At 45.6% G+C, this 20,914-nt stretch overlaps 1 pseudogene; it reads left to right on the forward strand.

The window, feature by feature from the left end:
- The first annotated feature begins 630 nt into the window (after positions 1-630).
- The window catches only part of LOC119350543, a 53,140-nt pseudogene continuing 32,856 nt past the window's right edge, over positions 631-20,914 (forward strand).

Below are 20,914 nucleotides of genomic sequence, written 5' to 3' on the forward strand. Positions count from 1 at the left end.
GGCACAGATTGTGAGGAGGCTTCAGGAGCTGGCTCCCGGGGATTTTAGATGGGAATTGGTGCTCATCAAGGACAGGGTTTTTAAGGTTGATTTCCCAACCGTGGATGATTTGCAGAGATTGTTGAGCTTTGGCTTGTGCAGAGTCCCCGGTACTAAGTGTATCCTGCAGTTCCACGAGTGGAAGCAGGTTGAGCCTAAGGGAAAGCCGCTTACGCAGGTCTGGTTGCGGTTTAGAGGGGCTCCATCTAAGCCTTTGCAGGATGCTCGAGTGGTGGCTAGTATGGGCATCTTGGTTGGGAAGACAGAAAAAGTGGATATGGCTTTCACACGTGCCCATGGGGTGGCCCGGCTTTTAGTGAGTGTTCTGGATATTGAGTTCGTGCCTGATAAGGTCAACTGGACCTATAGGGGAGAGGTGTTCCCGCTAGAGATCGAGTTTGAGGACACTGATTTATTTGCTGATGCGGTTAATGGTAACGATGTTGACATGCACGACAGTGATGGAAATGCGGGGCCAAGGGGGCACCGTCAGATGAGCCCACGCGAGAGGGGTCTCACAGTTCTCACCCAGCTACTCAGTTGCCTGGGGATGGGACCGGGGTTGAGCCCGCAGCATCACCAGCGGTGCCCATGACTACTCTTCGTTTTGGGTCCTTTGAGCCAGCCTCGGCACCTCCCAGACTATGGAGTGATCGGGTAGATTCTAATGATTATCTTGAGCACACGCTCCCTCCGTTGGAGTTCGAGGGGGATGCTGGATTGTGTGCTGGACGGTCGGCAAGGACTTTGGTTGGAGCTACGGAGAGGAGGCCGGAGGGTGCTTCTCTTGTCATGGTGCCTCACGTGGACGCGACTCCGGTGTCGGCGACTGCGGGCGAGATGGGTCGTGGGGGAGGGGGTTCGGGGCAGGTGGCCTCGCCTTCTCCCATCCCCATCCCGATCTCGGTGGCGTCGGTGACGCCGGCCCCAAGGGGGCCGGCCAGTGCTGGGAGAGGGAGCCCGAGGCAGGCGGCCTTGGCTCCTGCTACTCTGGTGGTGGCGATAACCACCGCGACAGCAGCTGCATTGGGGGTGCTGGGGCAGGAGGCCCTGGCTCCTCCTTCTTCCCCGACGGTCAGGAGGACCGCTTCTCCTTCGCCGATGGCTCATCCGTCTGAGCCGGCGGGTGGGGTGGGAGGAGGGCGCGGGCAAACGGTCCCCGTCATCCCCTCTTCGCTCATACCCATGGCCGGGGTCCCTAGTGTGGGGCACCCATCTGAGGGGCTCGGGAGCCCGCAGACGCCTTCTCTGGTAACCTCGGTAGACCCTTTGAGGGACTCTGTGCCAGGTTTTACTAGGGAGGAGGTTGTCGCGTTTGGCGGGATCCCGGACCCTATCTTCGAGGGGAGACGGATGAGTGCTCCCATCCTCGACATCCCGGAGGTGGATGATATGCAGCAGCGGTGCGCTATGAGGGCGGCCAAGCTTCAGGAGGCTGCATTATCTTCTGGTATGTCTGTCAACTTATATAATTCCTTATTGCATTTTTCTAATGAGGAGATTATAAATAATGCAAACCAATTAGGAGTTTCACTAGGTGCTACGGATAGTGAGGTTACCAATTCGGTAAATGATCTATTAGATTTGGAGGCGGAACATGCCTTAGAGACTATTCGTAATCTTGCAGCAGTTAAACCAATGAATGATGATGAGATTGATGCGTTAGGGGTTAGAGTGCTCGATAATTTGTGTGCGGATCTAGCACCCCCCAATCATGACTCTGAGGAAGATGATGTACCCCTAGAGAATGATGCTAGTAATATATGTGAACCTGGTTATGAGGACCGGGCGACAGAGCCTAGTAAACCTAAGCGTAAGTGGAAAAGGAAGATCTATCCCGATTACGTAGTTCGTAGGAGTGCTAGGATTCGAACCACTAAAAAATTCCATGATGAAATATGAGAGGAATCTTTTGGAATAGCAGAGGTCTGAAGGACTTGGCTAAAAGAAGATTCCTAGCTGAGGCAGCTTTAGAGCAGAGGTTAGATTTTGTTGCTCTATCGGAGACGGGTAGAGATAACTTTGCGCCCCAGTTTCTTTCTTCTCTTGTGGGTGGTATTGATTTCGATTGGCATTGCCTCCCTCCACGAGGAAGATCGGGTGGTATCTTACTAGGTGTGAGATGCGATTCGCTTGAAGTCCGAAGTGTAGTGATGGGTGACTTCGCGGTGAAGTTTCGAGTCAGGTCTAGGATAGATGGTTTTAACTGGGCTTTGGTGGCGGTTTATGGTGCCGCACAGCCCGAGCTTAAAGCGGAGTTTCTGGCGGACCTTGTTCGAATCTGTGGGTCAGAACAGCTTCCAATTTTAGTTGGAGGTGATTTCAATATCATCAGGAGGAGAGAGGAGAAGAACAATGATAACTTTGACGGCAGATGGTCGTTTATGTTCAATACCATTATTGAAAGCTTGGATCTGAGAGAGATAGAGCTTTGTGGTAGAAAGTTTACCTGGGCTAATGCTCTGCCAAACCCTACCTATGAAAAACTTGATCGAGTTCTTGCGAGCGTGGAGTGGGAACAAAAGTTCCCTCTGGTTACGGTGCAAGCTCTTTCGAGGGGAATATCTAATCACACCCCATTGTTCATGGACTCAGGGGAGCCGAACCACGTGGGTAACAAGAACACCTTCTCTTTCGAGATGTCATGGTTTGAACGTGAGGGGTTCGTGGACTTGATCGCCAGGGAATGGGATAGAGGTGTAGAAGGCAAGACTGCGATAGAGCGTTGGCAGAATAAGATTACGCATTTGAGAAGTTTCTTATGGGGTTGGGCTATGCACCTCAGTGGTGTGTATAAGATTGAAAAGGATAGACTCCTTACTCTTATACAGGCCCTAGACATACAGGCCGAATCCACTATTTTATCGCCAGCTGAGCTTCAGGTTAAAAATGAGGCAGAGAAGAGGCTGAAAGAACTGCTCCGCGAAGAAGAATTGAAGAGGGCTTTGCATGCTAAAGTCCGCAAAGTGGTCCAAGGGGACGCGAATACTCAATTCTTCCATTTGATAGCTAATGGCAAGCACAGAAAGAAGCGTATCTTTCAGCTTGAGCAAGACGAGGGCACTATTTTAGGTCAGGATAACCTAAAAACATATATTACCGACTATTATAAGCAGTTATATGGACCTCCGGAAGATAATTGTGTGTCCCTCGATGAGTCCAGGACTGAGTATGTGCCCCAGCTATTGGCTGACGATAATGATATTCTGGTTGCCCCGTTCTCGGAGAAGGAGGTGTTTGATGCTATTGCATAGATGAAAAACAATAATGCTCCCGGACCGGATGGATTCCCGGCAGAGTTCTATAAAAAGTGCTGGCACATTATTAAGGGGGATTTACTACCTATGTTCCATGATCTGTTCTCTGGACAGCTTCAATTATTTCACTTGAATTTTGGGACAATCACACTTCTTCCCAAGAAAACGGATGCTGTGAGAATTGAGCAATTCAGGCCGATCTGTCTCCTCAATGTTAGTTTCAAAATTTTCACCAAGGTTGGGACTAACAGGCTCACACAGATTGCGCATTCTGTGGTGCAACAGTCCCAAACTGCTTTCATACCGGACAGAAATATCCTTGAAGGGGTGGTCGTCCTGCATGAAACACTCCATGAAATCCATTCTAAAAAATTAGATGGAGTAATTTTTAAGGTGGATTTCGAGAAAGCGTACGATAAGGTTAAATGGCCATTCCTCCAACAGTCATTGCGTATGAAAGGTTTTGATGAAGCATGGCGCCGACATGTTGAATCATTTACGCAAAAAGGTAGTGTGGGAATTAAAGTTAATGATGACATAGGTCATTACTTCCAGACACATAAAGGCCTAAGACAAGGAGATTCGATGTCCCCTATACTGTTTAACATTGTGGTGGATATGTTAGCAATTTTGATAGGAAGGGCTAAGGAAAATGGTCAAGTAGGTGGATTGGTACCTCATCTTATTGATGGAGGTGTATCCATCCTTCAGTACGTTGATGATACAATCATCTTTATGGAGCATGACTTGGCCAAGGCGAGAACTATGAAGCTTGTGTTATGCCTATTTGAACAATTGACCGGGTTAAAGATTAACTTTCATAAGAGCGAGCTATTCTGTTTTGGTAGGGCCAAAGACGAACAGGATGCTTATAGGCAATTTTTTGGGTGTGAGTTGGGAGAGTTACCCTTCTCTGACCTGGGGATTCCAATCCACCATCGTAGGCTGACAAACAGAGAGTGGAAGTGCATCGAGGACCGATTTGAGAAGAAAATGAGTTGCTGGAAGGGTAAGTTCATGTCATACAGAGGCCGATTAATCCTGATTAATTCGGTGCTCATGAGTATGCCAATGTTTCTCCTATCGTTCTTTGAGGTCCCAGTTGGTGTTAGGAAGAGACTGGACTTCTATCGATCGCGTTTCTTTGGGCAGGGTGATGAGCTTAAAAGAAAATATCGGCTTGCCAAATGGGATATCATGTGTAGACCGAAAGACCAAGGGGGTCTAGGTATTGAGAATCTAGAAGTTAAGAATAAATGCCTTCTTAGCAAGTGGCTGTGGAAGCTCTCATCGGAGAATGATGCTATGTGGGCTCAAATCCTTCGCAGCAAGTACCTCCAGACAAAAACTTTGTCCCAGGTTACAGTCAGGCCGACCGATTCACCTTTCTAGAAAGGCCCGATGAAAGTCAAACAGTCCTTGTTTAATAGGACGAAGTTTGTTATTGGAAACGGCACGAGTACACGTTTCTGGGATGATACTTGGCTCGGCGAGACACCCTTGTCCATCCAATATCCGTCTTTATACCGCATTGTTCAACGACGTGAGGTGTTCGTCGCATCGGTCTTTCAATCTACCCCCCTTAATATTCAGTTCCGACGAACACTAACGGGCAATCGTTGGGAAGAATGGCTCCGTCTAGTTAGGAGACTGATGGAGGTTCAGCTTTCACAACAACCCGATGAATTACGCTAGAAATTGACTAAGTCTGGAGTATTCATGGTTAAATCAATGTATATTGATGTTATTAATTCGAACTCCATTCCTACGTCCAAGCATGTTTGGGATGTCAAAGTTCCTTTGAAAATAAAAGTGTTTATGTGGTTTGTCAATAAACAAGTTATTTTAACTAAGGACAACTTGATAAAGCGTAATTGGACAGGACCTACTAGGTGTAGTTTCTGCGACCGGGATGAGACTATCAAACACCTCTTTTTTGATTGCCCGTTGGCCAAGGTACTTTGGCAGACGGTCCACATTGCTTTTAATATCAATCCACCGAATTCTGTTAATGCGTTATTTGGGAAATGGCTTAATGGGATTGAGCCTGACTTAGTGAGACATATTCAGGTTGGAGTTTGTGCTTTGCTGTGGACTATCTGGACTTGCAGAAATGATTTGGTTTTTAACAGAATATCATGTATACATTTTTTGCAGGTCATATTCCGAACTACGGCTCTGATCCGTTCATGGTCGCTACTCACCCAGACGGAGGCCAGGGAGCATTTGGTTGCTGGGTCTTTCCACTGGGAGATGGTAGCTTGGGATATCTTCAACCGGTTTGGATGGCGGTCATGTAATAGGATAGGAAATTAATTTCCCTATCTAGTTTTAGCCAGCTGGTTGTGGCGTCTTTTCTTGGCTAGTTGGTGTTTCTAGCCCTTATTGGCTCTGTGTGAGCTTTCTGTGCTTTTTATTACTTTTGGAGACCTTTGGAACCATGTTGGCACTACTTTATTTGGTTAATAAGATGGCCGTATGCATTTTTCTGATGCAGAGGCCGGGGAATCCCTCCTTAAAAAAATATTACTATCTTTTAGAAAATAGCAGTACAGACTATGGGTATAGATATACATAGCCATGATGCATGCATGTAGTACGTGATCCTAGTTTCATCCATATACTTATGTACACGTATTGAAAAGGCGGGAGTACCTGTTGTGAGTATCAACCTGTGAACGACATGAAAAGAGATGGATGATGGGCCGTTGTTGCTACGTTTCTCCAGCAATAAAGCATCAATCTTAGCAGTAGACACGGAGGTAGTAGTACCTACTGTGTGCCTCCTGTAGCCAGATGTGCTTGCCGCCATCTTGTACATCTAGCTCCTGCAGCATATACGTTGCCATCTCACTATCTGCTGGGATAAGATGGAGAAGATCGCTCAGATCTCTAAGACCGTCCACCCAGAGCCCGTAGTCTGGCACCTCCTTGCCTGGCTATAGCCTTGTAAGGTCCGAACTTGTTGGTTTGTCGCCGACGGCGTGCGAGTACACCATGGTGTACAACTCGCCATGATGCAGCATCGCCAGTCGGTGGCAGAGAAACTTGGCACAGGGTGCGCAACAACTCATGCTACCCTCCTCCAGCGTGTGGTTGTCGTCCCGTGGGTCCCAGAATAGTTACTCCGTCAGCATGTCAAGTCACACCGGTCCACATAATGGGGATAGATCGTCGTCCACGGTACCACAGCACCACGATGACACAATTTGGTAGATTGTTTCTGAACACCATGTTGCTTCCGCATAGTTCCTCTGGCGAGAAGGCTGGTTGGGTAGACCTGAACACATAGGTACACAACCTACCTGATCAAACGTCCACTCGATTCATATTTGCAGATTAATTTTACTAATAATTCTGTTAGATCATGGAGAAAAAAGAGGAGGACCTAGAACCAATCTGATAGAAATAGAAAGGAGGACAACATCACGACATGGAGAGAAAGAAGAGAGAGAATGACAGATTGATTATGATACTACCTCAAAATCCCTCCTTGTGGTACACCCTCTGCATGCTGACTCATCTCCACCAATCTGGAGATAATCACTCCATGCTTTTCACCATCCACGACTCTCTCTCTCTCTCTCTCTCTCTCTCTCTGAATAGGCTTGGGCATGACGTACGCCTTGGTTCCGTGGCCGAGGCACTACTCATAGTTTCGCACCTGACCCCAGCGGAGTGCCAACTTACCCCACACCGTCCCTGTTATCTTTGTCATCCTGGTCATCCTGCATCCATAGGAGAGCCCATGTCACGCATCAAAACATCTTCATCATGTGCACTTCTGGCCAGCGGCGCATGGGCGGTTGAACGGCAACCGGAGGCGGCGCTTGCGGTGGTTTTTCGTGGGGAAGTCGCGGAGAGAGTTGTGCTTTTTAGATACCGAGGGAATTGTTTGTGGGGATATAATTGGGAGAAAATTACGGGATTCTTTTTGTGGATAGCCACGTGATGTCCCACGTTTGAAGAGGTCCGATTTCCCAGCGTTTTTTCTCTTTCCTTTTGGTTTTCTATATAGAGGATATAGATCGTATACATGCAAAGTTAAAAAAAATAGATGTTAACTGTAAGTTTAAGAAGAGGGTCCAATTTTCCAGCGTTTTTTTTCTTTCCTTTTGGTTTTCTACAGAGATTATGATCGTATACATGCAGGTCTCTCACCACGGTTAATTATTTGATCTTAACCGTAGGTTTAAGATCCAAAGGTTAATTTTACGTGTTTTCTGAGAATTAACGTGGAGGCTCGATTAGTGCTTCCAATTAGTAAATATAAGATATAAGATAAGATGGAGTGTTCGAGTCTACCACCAGTTGTTGCAAAATGGATCTTAGTCTCACCGAAATGGCCTGGCCAAGTTTCTGTGATGAAGTCGCTTCATTTCAGAATCATCGAAATGAACCGATCGGAATTTTTTAAATGTGGTCTTTCCCTAGCCATTGCACTTCAGTTGCACCGAGTCGTTCTGTTCGGTCTCAGGCAAAAGCCTAACGGTCAACTCTTTATGAAGGAAGGAACCAGTGAAACCACTCCTGTGAGTATTCGTCCCGTCCCACTCTTTATGGGGTTTTTCAAGTCTTTAGAGTATGAATGTAGTAATGAAGCCGAGACCCTAGTTTGTTCAACTATTGTGGACTTCAGATTTGGAGTAGCACTTATCTGTCGAAATCTTTCATCATTTACTTAAACGGTTGATTGATCATACATTGAGTACCATTTAACTGGAATTAACCGATGCAAGTCCAAGAAGGACTAGTCGGTGCTGCCAGCTGATACGTCTCTGTCGTATCTATAATTTTTTATTGTTCCATGCCAATATTCTACAACTTTTACTTACTTTTGGCAACTTTTTATACTATTTTTGGAACTAACATATTGATCCAGTGCCCAGTGCCAGTTCTTGTTTGTTGCATGTTTTTTGTTTCGCAGAAAATCCATATCAAACAGAGTCCAAACGAGATAAAAACTTACGGAGATTTTTTTGGAATATATGTGATTTTTTGGAATAAGAATCAACACGAGACGATGCCCGAGGGGGCCACAAGGTAGGGGGCGCGCCCTAGGGGGTGGCGTGCCCTAGACCCTTGTGGCCACCCCGTAAGGCGGTTGGTGCCCTTCTTTCACCGCAAGAAATCCAATATCCGTATACAAATCGTGTTAATATTTCATCCCAATCGGAGTTACGGATCTCCGGGAATTTAAGAAACGGTGAAAGGCCGGAATCTGAGAGCACAGAAACAGAAGGAGACAGAGAGACAGATCCAATCTCGGAGGGGCTCCCGCCCCTCCGCCGCCATGGAGGCCATGGACCAAAGGGGCAACCCTTCTCCCATCTAGGGGGGAGGTCAAGGAAAAAGAAGAAGGATGGGGGCTCTCTCCCCCTCTCTCCTGGTGGCGCTGTAATGCCGTCGGGGCCATCATCGTGTGACGGCGATCTACACCAACACCTCTATCATCTTCACCAACATCTTCATCACCTTCCCCCATCTATCTACAGCAGTCCACTCTCCCGCAACCCGATGTACCCTCTACTTGAACATGGTGCTTTATGCTTCATATTATTATCCAATGACGTGTTGCCATCTTATGATGTCTGAGTAGATTTTCTTTGTACTATCGGTAATTGGTGAATTGCTATGATTGGTTTAATTTGCTTGTGGTTATGTTGATGTCCTTTGGTGCCCATCATATGAGCGCACACGTGGATCACAACATAGGGTTAGTTGTATGTTGATAGGACTATGTATTGGAGGGCAAGAGTGATAGAAGCTTCAACCTAGCATAGAAATTGATGCATACGGGAGTGAAGGGGGACCAATATATCTTAATGCTATGGTTGGGTTTTACCTTAAAGAAGTTAGTAGTCGCGGATGCTTGCTAATAGTTCCAATCCGAAGTGCATAGAATTGCAAGTCAGGGATGACATGCTAGCAGTGGCCTCTCCCACATAAAACTTGCTATTGGTCTAGTAACATAGTCAATTGCTTAGGGACAATTTCGCAACCCCTACCACCACTTCTCCACACTCACTATACTAAATTTATTTGCTTCTTTACCTAAGCAGCCCCTAGTTTTTATTTACGTGCTCTTTATACTCTTGCAAACCTATCCCACAGCACCTACAAAGTACTTCTAATATTATACTTGTTCTAGGAAAAGCAAACATCAAGCATGCATAGAGTTGTATCGGTGGTCGATAGAACTTTAGGGAATATTTGTTCTACCTTTAGCTCCTCGTTGGACACTCTTACTTATCGAAAGAGGCTACAATTGATCCCCTATACTTATGGGTTATCAAGAACTTTTTCTGGCGCCGTTGCCGGGTAGCAATAGCGTGGGGTGAATATTCTCATGTGTGCTTGGTTGCTTTATCACTAAGTAGATTTTATTTGCTTTTCTAAGTTGTTCTCTATCTTTAGTTATGGATATGGAACACGAAATACCAAAAAAATTAGGTGTACTTGCTACTCATGGAGATGGGGAACCTCCTAAAACCCTCGATGCTCATTCTGTGAAATTACTACTTTAATAATCCTGAGAAAACCCCATTCAATTATATGATGGGAGAGACGTTGGGTCAACGTGAATACTTTAGGAATTATCACTTGACACAAAAATGGAAACAATTATGGGATCAAATTTATATGTTGTGTTGATATGCTCGGCAACTATGTTTGAGATATGATTATACTTGTTGCTCTAGGATGAAGGCTCCACACCTTCCCTTTTCATGCAAATTTAATGATAATGAAACCTTAGCTTCTTATGCTAATGGTATATATGATTACTATGATGTTGAACAATTTGAAGAATTTGTTGCTTTTAAGGGTGCTTACGAAATTGAATCTTTGTTTGAAAAGTATGAACCTTTTGATGATGATGTTTATGTTGGGGATCATAGCATAAATTAAAAAAATTCTATGCATCACCAAGACCAATCTATGGAGTACTCTAGCAACGAGAGGGGTAGGAGTGCACCTACATACCCTTGTAGATCGCGAGCGGAAGCGTTCAAGTGAACGGGGTTGATGGAGTCGTACTCGTCGTGATCCAAATCACCAATGACCGAGTGCCGAACGGACGGCACCTCCGCGTTCAACACACGTATGGTTGGGGAAGACGTCTCCTCCTTCTTGATCCAACAAGGGGGTAGGAGAGGTTGACGGAGATCCAGCAGCACGATGGCGTGGTGCTGGATGCAGCTGGGTCTCGGCAGGGCTTCGCCAAGCTCTGCGAGAGGGAGAGGTGTTACGGGAGGGAGAGGGAGGCGCCAGGGGCTGGGGTGCGGCTTCCCTCCCTCCCCCCACTATATATAGGTCCCCTGGGGGGCGGCGGCCCTAGGAGATGCAATCTCCAGGGGGGCGGCGACCAAGGGTGGTGGCTTGCCCCCCAAGCCAAGTGGGGCGCCCCCACCCCTAGGGTTTCCAACCCTAGGCGCAGGGGGAGGCCCAAGGGGGGCGCACCAGCCCACCAGGGGCTGGTTCCCCTCCCACTTCAGCCCATGGGGCCCTCCGGGATAGGTGGCCCCACCCGGTGGACCCCTGGGACCCTTCCGGTGGTCCCGGTACAATACCGATTACCCCCGAAACTTTCCCGATGGCCGAAACTTGACTTCCTATATATAAATCTTTACCTCCGGACCATTCTGGAACTCCTCGTGACGTCCGGGATCTCATCCGGGACTCCGAACAACTTTCAGGTTGCTGCATACTAATATCTCTACAACCCTAGCGTCACCGAACCTTAAGTGTGTAGACCCTACGGGTTCGGGAGACATGCAGACATGACCGACACGACTCTCCGGTCAATAACCAACAGCGGGATCTGGATACCCATGTTGGCTCCTACATGCTCCTCGATGATCTCATCGGATGAACCACGATGTCGAGGATTCAGTCAATCACGTATACAATTCCCTTTGTCAATCGATACGTTACTTGCCTAAGACTCGATCGTCGGTATCCCAATACCTCGTTCAATCTCATTACCGGTAAGTCACTTTACTTGTACCATAATGCATGATCCCGTGATCAACCACTTGGTCACATTGAGCTCATTATAATGATGCATTACCGAGTGGGCCCAGAGATACCTCTCCATCATACGGAGTGACAAATCCCAGTCTCGATTCGTGCCAACCCAACAGACACTTTCAGAGATACCCGTAGTGCACCTTTATAGTCACCCAGTTACATTGTGACGTTTGGCACACCCAAAGCACTCGTACGGTATCTGGGAGTTGCACAATCTCATGGTCTAAGGAAATGATACTTGACAATTGGAAAAGCTCTAGCAAACGAACTACACGATCTTTGTGCTATGCTTAGGATTGGGTCTTGTCCATCACATCATTCTCCTAATGATGTGATCCCGTTATCAATGACATCCAATGTCCATAGGCAGGAAACCATGACTATCTGTTGATCAACGAGCTAGTCAACTAGAGGGTCACTAGGGACATGTTGTGGTCTATGTATTCACACATGTATTACGATTTTTGGATAACACAATTATAGCATGAACAATAGACAATTATCACGAACAAAGAAATATAATAATAACCATTTTATTATTGCCTCTAGGGCATATTTCCAACAGTCTCCCACTTGCACTAGAGTCACTAATCTAGTTACATTGTGATGAATCGAACACCCATAGAGTTCTGGTGTTGATCATGTTTTGCTCTAGGGAGAGGTTTAGTCCACGGATCTGCTACATTAAGGTCCGTATGCACTTTACAAATATCTATGTCTCCATTTTGAACACTTTCACGAATGGAGTTGAAGCGACGCTTGATATGCCTGGTCTTCTTGTGAAACCTGGGCTCCTTGGCAAGGGCAATAACTCCAGTGTTGTCACAGAAGAGAGTGATGGGCCCCGACGCGTTGGGTATGACTCCTAGGTCGGTGATGAACTCCTTCATCCAGATTGCTTCATGTGCTGCCTCCGAGGCTGCCATGTACTCCGCTTCACATGTAGATCCCGCCACGACGCTTTGCTTGCAACCGCACCAGCTTACTGCCCCACCATTCAAAATATACACGTATCCGGTTTGTGACTTGGAGTCATCCGGATCTGTGTCGAAGCTAGCATCGACGTAACCCTTTACGACGAGCTCTTCATCACCTCCATAAACGAGAAACATATCCTTAGTCCTCTTCAGGTACTTTAGGATATTCTTGACCGCTGTCCAGTGTTCCATGCCGGGATTACTTTGGTACCTTCCTACCAAACTTACGGCAAGGTTTATGTTAGGTCTGGTACACAACATGGCATACATAATAGACCCTATGGCCGAGGCATAGGGGACGACACTCATCTTTTCTCTATCTTCTGCCGTGGTCAGGCATTGAGCCATGCTCAATTGCACACCTTGCAATATAGACAAGAACCCCTTCTTGGACTGATCCATATTGAACTTCTTCAATATCTTGTCAAGGTACGTACTTTGTGAAAGACCAATGAGGCGTCTCGATCTATCTCTATAGATCTTGATGCCTAATATATAAGCAGCTTCTCCAAGGTCCTTCATTGAAAAACACTTGTTCAAGTAGGCCTTTATGCTTTCCAAGAATTCTATATCATTTCCCATCAATAGTATGTCATCCACATATAATATGAGAAATGCTACGGAGCTCCCACTCACTTTCTTGTAAACACAGGCTTCTCCATAAGTCTGTGTAAACCCAAACGCTTTGATCATCTCATCAAATTGAATGTTCCAACTCCGAGATGCTTGCACCAGCCCATAGATTGAGCGTTGGAGCTTGCACACCTTGTTAGCATTCTTAGGATCGACAAAACCTTCCGGCTGCATCATATACAATTCTTCCTTAAGAAAGCCATTATGGAATGCCGTTTTGACGTCTATTTGCCATATCTCATAATCATAGAACGTGGCAATTGCTAACAAGATTCGGACGGACTTCAGCTTCGCTATAGGTGAGAAAGTCTCATCGTAGTCAACCCCTTGAACTTGTCGATAACCCTTAGCGACAAGTCGAGCCTTGTAGATGGTCACATTACCATCTGCGTCTGTCTTCTTCTTAAAGATCCATTTATTTTCTATGGCTCGCCGATCATCGGGAAAGTCAGTCAAAGTCCATACTTCGTTTTCATACATGGATCCTATCTCGGATTTCATGGCTTCTAGCCATTTGTCGGAATCTGGGCCCGCCATCACTTCTTCATAGTTTGAAGGCTCACCGTTGTCTGACAACATGATTTCCAAGACAGGGTTGCCGTACCACTATGGTGCGGAACGTGTCCTTGTGGACCTACGAAGTTCAGTAGGAGCTTGATCTGAAGTACCTTGATCATCATCATTAACTTCCTCTCTAATCGGTGCAGGCACCATAGGAACATCTTCCTGAGCTGTGCCACTTTCCGTTTCAAGAGGCAGTACTTCATCAAGCTCTACTTTCCTCCCACTTATTTCTTTCGAGAGAAACTCTTTCTCCAGAAAGGATCCATTCTTAGCAACAAAGATCTTGCCTTCAGATCTGAGGTAGAAGGTATACCCAATGGTTTCCTTAGGGTATCCTATGAAGACGCATTTTTCCGACTTGGGTTCGAGCTTTTCAGGTTGAAGTTTCTTGACATAAGCATCGCATCCCCAAACTTTTACAAACGACAACTTAGGTTTCTTCCCAAACCATAATTCATACGATGTCGTCTCAATGGATTTCGACGGAGCCCTATTTAAAGTGAATGCGGCAGTCTCTAAAGCATAGCCCCAAAATGAGAGTGGTAGATCGGTAAGAGACATCATAGATCGCACCATATCCAATAGAGTGCGATCACGATGTTCGGACACACCATTTCGCTGAGGTGTTCCAGGCGGCATGAGTTGTGAAACGATTCTACATTTCCTTAAGTGTGTACCAAATTCATGACTTAAATATTCTCCCCCACGATCTGATCGTAAGAATTTTATCTTTTGGTCACGTTGATTCTCAACCTCACTCTGAAATTCCTTGAACTTTTCAAAGGTCTCAGACTTGTGTTTCATTAAGTAGACATACCCATATCTACTCAAGTCATCAGTGAGAGTGAGAACATAACGATAGCCACCGCGAGCCTTGACACTCATTGGACCGCACACATCAGTATGTATGATTTCCAACAAGTTGGTTGCTCGCTCCATTGTTCCGGAGAGCGGAGTCTTGGTCATTTTACCCATGAGGCATGGTTCGCATGTGTCAAATGATTTGTAATCAAGAGACTCCAAAAGTCCATCTGCATGGAGTTTCTTCATGCGTTTGACCCCTATGTGACCAAGGCGGCAGTGCCACAAGTATGTGGGACTATCATTATGAACCTTACATCTTTTGGTATTCACACTATGAACATGTGTAACATTACGCTCGAGATTCATTAAGAATAAACCAATCACCAGCGGGGCATGACCATAAAACATATCTCTCATATAAATAGAACAACCATTATTCTCGGATTTAAATGAGTAGCCATCTCGAATTAAACGAGATCCATATACAATGTTCATGCTCAAAGCTGGCACTAAATAATAATTATTGAGGTTTAAAACTAATCCCGTAGGTAAATGTAGAGGTAGCGTGCCGACGGCGATCACATCAACCTTGGAACCATTCTCGGCGCGCATCGTCACCTCGTCCTTCGCCAGTCTCCGCTTATTCCGCAGCTCCTGCTTTGAGTTACAAATATGAGCAACCGCACCGGTATCAAATACCCAGGAGCTACTACGAGTACTGGTAAGGTACACATCAATTACATGTATATCACATATACCTTTGGTGTTGCCGGCCTTCTTGTCCGCTAAGTATTTGGGGCAATTCCGCTTCCAGTGACCACTTCCCTTGCAATAAAAGCACTCAGTCTCAGGCTTGGGTCCATTCTTTGGCTTCTTCCCGGCAACTGGCTTACCGGGCGCGGCAACTCCCTTGCCGTCCTTCTTGAAGTTCTTCTTACCCTTGCCTTCCTTAAACTTAGTGGTTTTATTCACCATCAACACTTGATGTTCCTTTTTGATCTCCACCTCCGCTGATTTCAGCATTGAATATACCTCAGGAATGGTCTTTTCCATCCCCTGCATATTGAAGTTCATCACAAAGCTCTTGTAGCTCGGTGGAAGTGACTGAAGGATTCTGTCAATGACCGCGTCATCCGGGAGATTAACTCCCAGCTGAGTCAAGCGGTTGTGCAGCCCAGACATTTTGAGTATGTGCTCACTAACAGAACTATTTTCCTCCATCTTACAACTGAAGAACTTGTCAGAGACTTCATATCTCTCGACCCGGGCATGAGCTTGGAAAACCATTTTCAGCTCTTCGAACATTCCATATGCTCCGTGTTGCTCAAAATGCTTTTGGAGCCCCGGTTCTAAGCTGTAAAGCATGCCGCACTGAACGAGGGAGTAATCATCAGCACGTGATTGCCAAGCGTTCATAACGTCTTGGTTCTCTGGGATGGGTGCTTCACCTAGCGGTGCTTCTAGGACATAATCTTTCTTGGCAGCTATGAGGATGATCCTCAGGTTCCGGACCCAGTCCGTATAGTTGCTGCCATCATCTTTCAGCTTGGTTTTCTCTAGGAACGCGTTGAAGTTGAGGGCAACATTAGCGTGGGCCATTTGATCTACAAGACATATTGTAAAGATTTTAGACTAAGTTCATGATAATTAAGTTCATCTAATCAAATTATTCAATGAACTCCCACTCAGATAGACATCCCTCTAGTCATCTAAGTGAAACATGATCCGTGTTAACTAGGCCATGTTCGATCATCACGTGAGACGGACTAGTCAACATCGGTGAACATCTCCATGTTGATCGTATCTTCTATACGACTCATGCTCGACCTTTCGGTCTTCCGTGTTACAAGGCCATGTCTGTACATGCTAGGCTCGTCAAGTCAACCTAAGTGTACTGCGTGTGTAAATCTGGCTTACACCCGTTGTATTCGAACATTAGAATCTATCACACTCGATCATCACGTGGTGCTTCGAAACAACGAACCTTCGCAACGGTGCACAGTTAGGGGGAACACTTTCTTGAAATTAATGCAAGGGATCATCTTATTTAAGCTACCGTCGTTCTAAGCAAATAAGATGTAAAACATGATAAACATCACATGCAATCAAATAGTGACATGATATGGCCAATATCATTTTGCTCCTTTGATGTCCATCTTCGGGGCGCCATGATCATCGTTGTCACCGGCATGACACCATGATCTCCATCATCGTGTCTTCATGAAGTTGTCTTGTCATCTATTACTTCTACTACTATGGCTAACGATGTAGCAATAAAGTAAAGTAATTACATGAAGTTATATGTTGACACGCAGGTCATAAATAAATTAAGACAACTCCTATGGCTCCTGCCGGTTGTCATACTCATCGACATGCAAGTCGTGATTCCTATTACAACAACATGATCTATCTCATACATCACATATATCATTCATCACATCCTTTTTGGCCATATCACATCACATGAAACATGCTGCAAAAACAAGATAGACGTCCTCTAATTGTTGTTACAAATTTTTTACGTGGCTGCTATAGGTTTCTAAACAAGAATGTTTCTTACCTACGCAAAAACCACAACATGATATGCCAATTTCTATTTACCCTTCATAAGGACCCTTTTCATCGAATCTGATCCGACTAAAGTGGGACAGACAGACACCCGTCAGCCACCTTATGCAACTAGTGCATGTCAGTCGGTGGAACCAGTCTCACGTAAGCGTACGTGTAAGGTCGGTCCGGGCCGCTTCATCTCACGATGCCGCCGAATCAAGATAAGACTAGTAACGGCAAGTAAATTGACAATATCGACGCCCACAACTGCTTTGTGTTCTACTCGTGCATAGAAACTGCACATAGACCTGGCTCATGATGCCACTTTTGGGGATCGTAGAAGAAATTAAAAATGTTCTACGCATCACCAAGACCAATCTATGGATTACTCTAGCAACGAGAGGGATAGGAGTGCATCTACATACCCATGTAGATCGCGAGCGGAAGCGTTCAAGTGAACGGGGTTGATGGAGTCGTACTCGTCGTGATCCAAATCACCGATGACCGAGTGTCGAACGGACGGCACCTCCACGTTCAACACACGTATGGTTGGGGAAGACGTCTCCTCCTTCTTGATCCAGCAAGGGGAAGGAGAGGTTGATGGAGATCCAGCAGCACGACGGCGTGGTGGTGGATGCAGCGGGGTCTCGCCATGGCTTCGCCAAGCTCTACGAGAGGGAGAGGTGTTACGGGAGGGAGAGGGAGGTGCCAGGGGCTGGGGTGCGGCTGCCCTCCCTCCCCCCACTATATATAGGCCCCCTGGGGGGCGCCGGCCCTAGGAGATGCAATCTCCAGGGGGGCGGCGGCCAAGGGGGGGTGGCTTGCCCCCCAAGCCAAGTGGGGCGCCCCCACCCCTAGGGTTTCCAACCCTAGGCGCAGGGGAGGCCCAAGAGGGGGCGCACCAGCCCACCAGGGGCTGGTTCCCCTCCCACTTCAGCCCATGGGGCTCTCCGGGATAGGTGGCCCCACCCGGTGGACACCCGGGACCCTTCCGGTGGTCCCGGTACAATACCGATTACCCCCGAAACTTTCCCGATGGCCGAAACTTGACTTCCTATATATAAATCTTTACCTCCAGACCATTCCGGAACTCCTCGTGACGTCCGGGATATCATCGGGGACTCCGAACAACTTTCGGGTTGCTGCATACTATTTTCTCTACAACCCTAGCGTCACCGAACCTTAAGTGTGTAGACCCCGCGGGTTCGGGAGACATGTAGACATGACCGAGACGACTCTCCGGTCAATAACCAACAGCTGGATCTGGATACCCACATTGTCTCCCACATGCTCCCCGATGATCTCATCGGATGAACCACGATGTCGAGGATTCAATCAATCCCGTATACAATTCCCTTTGTCAATCGGTACGTTACTTGCACGAGACTCGATCGTCGGTATCCCAATACCTCGTTCAATCTCGTTACCGACAAGTCACTTTACTCGTACCATAATGCATGATCCCGTGATCAACCACTTGGTCACATTGAGCTCATTATGATGATGCATTACCGAGTGGGCCCAGAGATACCTCTCCGCCATACGGAGTGACAAATCCTAGTCTCGATTCGTGCCAACCCAACAGACACTTTCGGAGATACCCGTAGTGCACCTTTATAGTCACCCAGTTACGTTGTGACGTTTGGCACACCCAAAGCACTCCTACGGTATCCGGGAGTTGCACAATCTCATGGTCTAAGGAAATGATACTTGACACTTGGAAAAGCTCTAGCAAACGAACTACACGATCTTTGTGCTATGCTTAGGATTGGGTCTTGTCCATCACATCATTCTCCTAATGATGTGATCCCGTTATCAATGACATCCAATGTCCATAGTCAGGAAACCATGACTATCTGTTGATCAACGAGCTAGTCAACTAGAGGCTCACTAGGGACATGTTGTGGTCTATGTATTCACACATGTATTACGATTTCTGGATAACACGATTATAGCATGAACAATAGACAATTATCACGAACAAAGAAATATAATAATAACCATTTTATTATTGCCTCTAGGGCATATTTCCAACAAATATAATAATAACCATTTTATTATAGCATGAACAATAGACAATTATCACGAACAAAGAAATAATTTTCCCCTTGTAAAAATCCACTGTATTATAAAAATAATGTGCCAAGATTTGCCTTTAGGATGATTAGATTGCTTGTTTGGTTTGTGCGGTGCAAAAATAGAAACTTCGGCTGTAGTGCGTGATTTACATTTTTTGCTGGAAAGTCAAATGCTTCTGAAACTCTTTGGACAGTACTTCCATACGAATTGTTTATTTTTTTCCTAATTTTTCAGAATTTTTAGAAGTACAAAAGTATGGTTAATGTTCAGATTACTACAGACTGTCCTGTTATCACAGATTGTTGTTATAGTTTCATTATTTGCTTATGTTTGAAGTCTTGTTGAGCCTCCTTTGACTTGGGGCCATAGAATTGTGATAGAATACAGTGGGTAATGTTTGATCATAATTATACAATAATGCTATAGTAGTACATTATGGGATTTGAAGTTGTATGTACTAACCCCTCTAATAAAAAAAGTTTTGTTAAGTTTTGTGTGGATGAAGTTTTTGAAGATCGATGAGGTATAGATATGAGAAGAATGAGGAGAGGCAAGAGCTCAAGCTTGGGGATGCCTAAGGCACCCCAATTATATATTCAAGGAGACTCAAGCGTCTAAGCTTGGGGATGCCCCGGAAGGCATCCCATCTTTATTCGACAATTATCGGTATGTTTAGGTTTTTGTTTTGTTCACATGATATGTGTAAATCTTGGAGCGTCGTGTGCTTTTTATTTTTCTTTTAATAAATGCACCATGCTGGTATGAGATACCCTTGGTTGATTTATAGAATGCTCTTTGCACTTCACTTATATCTTTTGAGTATGGCTTTATAGAATGCTTCATGTGCTTCACTTATATCATTTGAAGTTTGGATTGCCTGTTTCTCTACACATGAAAAACCGCCATTTGTAGAATGCCCCTTTGCTTCACTTATATTTGTTAGAGCATGGGCATATCTTTTGTAGAAAGAATTAAAACTCTCTTGCTTCACTTATATCTATTTAGAGAGTTGACAGGAATTGGTCATTCACATGGTTAGTCATAAAATCCTAAATAAAACTTGTAGATCGCTGAATATGATATGTTTGATTCCTTGCAATAGTTTTGCGATATAAAGATGCTAATATGTGGGAGGTACTTAAATGATTGGTGTTTAGTAAGAATATTGGTGTTAAGGTTTGTGATTGCCGAAGCATGCACGTATAGTCTCTCGTTATGCCGATAAGTTGGAGCACAATTTATCCTTGATTGTCTATCTTTGTGTGAAGGTCGGGGCGCGCGATGGTTAACTCCTACCAACCTCTCCCCTAGGAGCATGCGTACTAGTACTTTGCTTCGAGGGCTAATAATTTTTTTGCAATAAGTATGTGAGTTATTTATGACTAATATTGAGTCCATGGATTATACACACTCTCACCCTTCCACCTTGCTAGGCACTCTAGTCCCACGCAACTTTCGCCGGTGCATCAAACCCACCATATACCCTTCCTCAAAACAGCCACCATACCTACCTATTATGGCATTTCCATAGCCATTCGGGGATATATTGCCATGCAACTTCCATCATCATCATATACATGACTTGAGCGTTCGTCGTCATATTGCTTTGCATGATTGTAGGATAGCTAGCATGATGTTTTCATGGATTGTCCGTTTGATGTCATTGCTACACTAGATCATTGTACATCCCGGTACACTGCCAGAGGCATTCATATAGAGTCATACTTTGTTCTAGATATCGAGTTGTAATATTGAGTTGTAAGTAAATAAAAGTGTGGTCATCATCATTATTAGAGCATTGCCCCATGTGAGGAAAAAAAAGAGGCCAATGAAGCCTATATAAAAAAAGGGGTTGCTACTATCTTATTAGCAGTAGCGTGGTTTACGACCAGTGATACTGCTAAGCCGCAGCATATACCAACTTCCCCCCCCCCTCCCCCTCCCCCTCCCCCATCCTCTCTTCCTTACTTTCCCCTACCT

Source organism: Triticum dicoccoides, chromosome 1A, assembly GCF_002162155.2.
Source record: "Triticum dicoccoides isolate Atlit2015 ecotype Zavitan chromosome 1A, WEW_v2.0, whole genome shotgun sequence".
NCBI classification, from domain to species: Eukaryota; Viridiplantae; Streptophyta; class Magnoliopsida; order Poales; family Poaceae; genus Triticum; species Triticum dicoccoides.